This window comes from Triturus cristatus, chromosome 10 (assembly GCF_964204655.1).
Source record: "Triturus cristatus chromosome 10, aTriCri1.1, whole genome shotgun sequence".
Taxonomy (NCBI): Eukaryota; Metazoa; Chordata; class Amphibia; order Caudata; family Salamandridae; genus Triturus; species Triturus cristatus.
The window spans coordinates 247350293-247356292 of record NC_140593.1 but is presented as its reverse complement, the minus strand read 5'-3'; positions in this window follow the sequence as shown (position 1 = coordinate 247356292).

Genomic DNA, 6000 nt, shown 5'->3' with positions numbered 1-6000 from the left:
GCTGTTTGTATAAGTGTGTAGCTAAGTAAATGTAAGCATGATCCATTGTTTGCATAAGTGAGTAGGATGACTTGATAAGTGATTAGGATGTCTGCTGGTGTGTAATGTCGATATAGGTGTATAAGTCTATTTGATAGTGTTTTATTGATCATTGACAGCATGTATGAGTGAATCTATAGGTAAGTGATTAGATGTGTGTATAGATCTAGGAACCACTGAGTGGGTGTTTAGAAACTTGTATTGGTGTGTCAATGGATTCAAATATGGCACTCTGTATTTTACAGTGAGTGATGAAAGGTTATACTAGTGTATGATGAGGTGTATCTGATTGTCACGTGGATGATGTCATCAGTGATGTCATTTGAGATGTCATCAGTGATGTCACTGACCATGTCATGAATGATGTAACATGTGACATCATCAGCAGTGGATTGCGGGCGCGCGAGATATAGTTAGTACAACTAACTATATCGGAGGAATTTAAATGGTTTTGTACGAGTGAAATGTCCAGCTAACTATAACACCCCTAAAACCTATGGTTTTTTCAGTGAATTTCTAAGGTTTTTTTAAATGCTAATGCCTAACTATATCAGGCCTGAAACCTATGGTTTTTTCAGTGAATTTCAAAGGTTTTTTAAAAGCTAATTCCTAACTATATCAGGCCTGAAACCTATGTTTTTTTCAGTGAATTGCAAGGGTTTTGTAAATGACAATTTTTAAATGTATTAATTGGTATATTTATTTTTTTGATACTGATTTACTACATTTTTTAAACTATTTATTTTAGATATATATATTTTTTTAATTACATTATAATTACATTATACATTACATTACAAAATATACTTTCTCAGAATGAATTACTTGAGTTTAAATACTTTGCAAATAGGCAATAGAGTTTTAAGTACAGTAGTTACAGTTGTTGCAATGGGCAACACAATTTCAAACACAATGCAACATTGAGCTCAATGTGAATTTCTAGTTAAATGCAATTAGTTACTTTATGGATTACTTTTCTAACCACAGGACTGGATCCTAGATTCAGTCCTTGGACATCTCCTATAAACTGTCGAGTAAAAGCTTTTTGGTTACAGTAGTGATTTTTAAGGAATATTATTGTATTTTAAAAGTTGACATTCAGAAAAATTTTCACAAAGAATCACCAATGTTATCCTATGGCAGAAAATTCACTTAGCAGGTAAGTAGTGTTATCGTTACTTTTCCTTACTCAGTGGTGGATCCTGAATCCAGCACTGGTGCATCTCCTGTAAACAGTTGAAAGAATGCGTTTAAGTCATACAGGCGCTTTTTTAGGAATATATTTAGTTTGTGAAAATAGACACTTAGAAACTTTTCTGGTGAAAACCAGACACTGGATTCCTATGGAAGGAAATACAAGTTACTGGTAAGTACGGTTAGGATTACTTTTCAGGGTCAGTGCTGGGCTAAAAGATGCAGCACTGGGTTCTTTCCTGATAACAGGTGAGTAAATTGGAATTCGTTGTTCGGATGATTTTAGGTGAATATTTAAAGGTTCCAAAACTCCACACTTAGAAGAATTTCCAAGTGAAACCAGTCAATGTTACCCTATGGAAGGAAATTCACTTAGCAGGTAAGTAGTGTTACCGTTACTTTTCCTTACTCAGTGGTGGATCCTGGATCCAGCACTGGTGCATCTCCTGTAAACAGTTGAAAGAATGCGTTTAAGTCATACAGGCGATTTGTTAGGAATATTTTTAGTTTGTGAAAATAGACAGAAACCTTTCAGGTGAAAACCAGACAATGGATTCCTATGGAAGGAAATACAAGTTACTGGTAAGTACGGTTAGGATTACTTTTCAGGGTCAGTGCTGGGCTAAAAGATGCAGCACTGGGTTCTTTCCTGATAACAGGTGAGTAAATTGGAATTCGTTGTTCGGATGATTTTAGGTGAATATTTAAAGGTTCCAAAACTCCACACTTAGAAGAGTTTCCAAGTGAAACCAGTCAATGTTAGCCTATGGAAGGAAATTCAAGTTACTGGTAAGTGCGTTTAGAATTACTTCTCAGGATCAGTACTGGGCTCAAAGATGCAGCACTGAGGTCTTTCCTGATAACAGGTGAGTAAATCGGAATTTGTAGTTCTGCTGATTTTATAGGAATATTTTAAAGTTCCAAAACTCCCCACTTGGAAGAATTTCCAAGTGAAACCAGTCAATGTTACCCTTTGGAAGGAAATTCACTTACCAGGTAAGTAGTGTTATCGTTACTTTTTCTTACTCAGTGTTGGATCCTGGATCCAGCACTGGTGCATCTCCTGTAAACAGTTGAAAGAATGCGTTTAAGTCATACAGGCGATTTTTTAGGAATATCTTTAGTTTGTGAAAATAGACACTTAGAAACTTTTCAGGTGAAAACCAGACAATGGATTCCTATGTAAGGAAATACAAGTTACTGGTAAGTACGGTTAGAATTACTTTTCAGGATCAGTGTTGGGCTAAAAGATGCAGCACTGGGTTCCCTCCTGATAACAGGTGAGTAAATCAGAACTCGTTGTTCGGATGATTTTTGGTGAATATTTAAAATTTCCAGAACTCCACATTAAGAAGAATTTCCAAGTGAAACCAGTCAATGTTAGCCTATGGAAGGAAATTCAAGTTACTGGTAAGTATGGTTAGAATTACTTTTCAGGATCAGTACTGGGCTCAAAGATGCAGCACTGAGGTCTCTCCTGATAACAGGTGAGTAAATCGTAATTCGTAGTACATCCAGTAAGAGCCACAGAGCTGCGTTGCAGAAAGATGTAAAAAGGGGCACGGCCTGCACCACCTCTCTGCAAAGCAGCGCAGTGGCGCTTCCTGGAAGCACCTGGTGGGCTACTTGGCCCCCATGGTCCCTCAGGTTTGAAGTGGAATTTTTTCCCCAACTTAAAACGTGCCACAGGGCGTGTTTGCACACATCACATCAGGCCCCGTCCCCTCCCTTCACCACTGTGTAAACGTGCCCTGTCACCGTTCTAAGTTGAGAGATTAAGTCCCCTTGAATACTGAGGGTCCCTGGAGTCCAACTAGCCCACCATCTACCTCCACTAAGCGCCACAGAGCTGCATTGCAGAGAGGTGTAAAAAGGGGCGTAGCCTCAGAACACCTCTCTGCAATGCAGCCCCCTGGTCCATACTGGAGGTTCCTGGTGGGCTAGTTGGCCCCCAGGGACCCCAGTATTCAAGGGGAATTTGTTCCCCATCTGCAAACGCGCCAGGGGGCGCGTTTGCAGAGTGCGTGGCCTCCCGTGCGATGCCGGTATTTCTTTTTTTCTTTTTTTAAAAAGGGGGGCTGCGTAGCCTCCTACTTTTTCTAATTTTTGGGCCCTAGGGACCCCATCCCCAGGGCCTCCACCCTATTTATTTTTTTAATTTAAAAAATTGGGAAGGGGGCCGCGTGACCCCCCTCCCGAGGCCTTAATTAGCCCCGGGGACTCCATCCCCAGGGCACGGCCCTTATTTTTATATTATATTTTAGGAGGGGGGTTGCCTTGCCCCCCTCCTTATGGCCCCGGGAACCCCCATCCCCCGGGGCCAGCCTTTGTTTTTTTTGTTTTTTTTTCATTATTTGAGGAGGGGGCCACATCCCCCAGGGCTGGCCCTCTCCGTTGCTGCTCCCCCTGTGGAAAAGCAATCTGCTTTACTATTTGGAAGAGAGAGCAGCTTTCCCTGCTCTCTCTTCCAAATAGCAAAGCAGTTTGCTATGGCAGGGTGGGAGCCGCAAGGCTCCTACCCTGCCATAGCAAACTACAGTGTCCCGGAGTGGGCACCCTGGGACACTGCAGGAGCCGGCCCTGGGGGGTGGCGGTCCCCAGGGCCCTCAAGGGCTCCAGTAGGGGGGCCACCCAGCCCCCCTCCCACCTTCTTCAAAGCCCCGGGGTGTGGTGGTCCCCGGGGCTGGGGGGTCCATCACGGAACCCCCATTTTACATATATAGATCCCCGGGGAGGTGGCAGTCCACGGGGCGTGTGGGGGGGTTCAAGCCCCCCCTCAGGTTTTTTTTTATTTGCAAAAAAATTATCCCGGGGGGTGGTGGTCCCCGGGGCTGCGGGGGGCATTGTGCCCCCCGCATTGTTAATTACATAGAGCCCCGGGGGGGTGGCGGTCCCTGGGGCTCGTGGGGCCTTAGAGGCCCCCAAAAATTATCATATTAAGCCCTGTGGGTGGCTGTCCCCGGGGTTGTGGGGGGCCTTGAGCCCCCTGCATACATTAGCAAAAAGCCCCGGGGGTGGTGGTCTCCAGGGCTAGCATTGCCCCCGGGATTTGGCCCACCCGGGGGCTAAATAGCAACGAAGCGCGGCAGTCCGCGCTTCATTTTTTTTTTTTTCCGGCCGAAATTTGCGCTGGGTGCGCGAATCTCGTCGATTTTTTTTTGTAATGCTTTTTTGGGCCATGGGGGTCCTTGTGGGACCCCCTGAGCAGGCCTAGGGGGTCAGGCTGCCCCCTTTTCGCGTTTAGCGCGTTTGTTTCTTAGGTTTCTTGCGCCTCGGTTCTACCGAGGCACAAGATGGCTGCCAACACTTCCTGATTTGGAGTGTTTACAGCCAATTAGAATACAGCTCATGCACGGCAGGGTGTGCTTAGGCTGTGCTTAGGGTACGCGGACCCTTCGAGGCCATAGACATATATGTACATTCAAATGTCATTTTCTCAGGAACTACTGATCGGATTTACACCATTTAAGCAAAAGGCACGAGTCTGAACTAAGGACTACCTCTTTGCCAAATTTGGTGTAATTCCGTTCAGCAGTTTGGGCTGTAGCTGCGGCTAAATGTCCTATGGGAAATTGCATGGGGAAAACGTGTTTTGGGACCCCACTTTTTTCTCGGCCTCCGCTTGACGAATTTCCGTGAAACTTTCAGGATAGGAGCAGAACGGAGCTGGCCAAAATTTTTAAAAATTTCACGAAGATTCATTAATCGGCGCCAAAGTTATTCCAAATAGAATGTTGCGGATTTCCTATGGAAAATAGGTCCTAACTATATCTACCTATTGGCGACCGCCAGTAGGTAATATATATATATTGATCCACAAAGACACATTTGAACCACTGAACATGACGAACGGGTGCCTCCTTGATTGCAAGTGGCTGCACGTAATTACAATATAACTCAAACATCTACAGAGGATCGGCGCACTCAGCGGGTCTATGATCCAATTTATTGATGAATAGACAGGCAGACGAGTTTTGACAACAATGTCTTTTTCAAAGCCTTTCAGTAGACGCTCGGAAAGCCGGTTTCTCTATGCCTTCCCTCACTCCTATTGGTTGATCACAGTTCATATATATATATATATATATATATATATATGCTAAAAAAATGTGTGGCAAAGGCATGGGGGTAACTGGCAGCGTTGTAATGTCAGACAACCAACTGAATCAGTAAAAAAACAATGCCTTAATTTCTTCTAATTCAATACAAACATAGGGGTCCATTAGGATGGCTGGTGGGCTTAAGTCCGCCCGGCACCGTAGCGGTGCTGGGACAGGCCGTTAGTGGTGCGGCAGTCCCGCACTGGCAATTAGGATGCCACCGCCATGGTGGTGGTGGCATCCCGCATATATTACATTGTGGCGGGCGGTGCTGTAAGCAGCACTCGCCACAATGCTATATCTGCATGTTGTGCATTGACATGCACAACGTGACAGGCACCGTGTGATGCCTGCCACCTTATGCATGCCAATGTTGGGGGTCCCATGGGTACCCCACCCATCTGGGGGCCTGCAATGGACCCCCAAAGAGAACTCCGCATGCCTTTCCATGGCGGACTCTCCGCCATGAAAAGACATGGAAAATGCCAAATACTATTATGGATGGGCACCGCCACCATATTGCAGGCCTTTTCCACCCGGTAGGCAATCGTGCCTCTCCGTCCACTGCGGTACCCCCGGCATGCTAATGTGGTGGGGGGTAAAAGGCCGATCAGGGTTGTTTTGGCATGCGGATCGCCACCGCCAGTAGGGCGGTGGCGACCCGCAC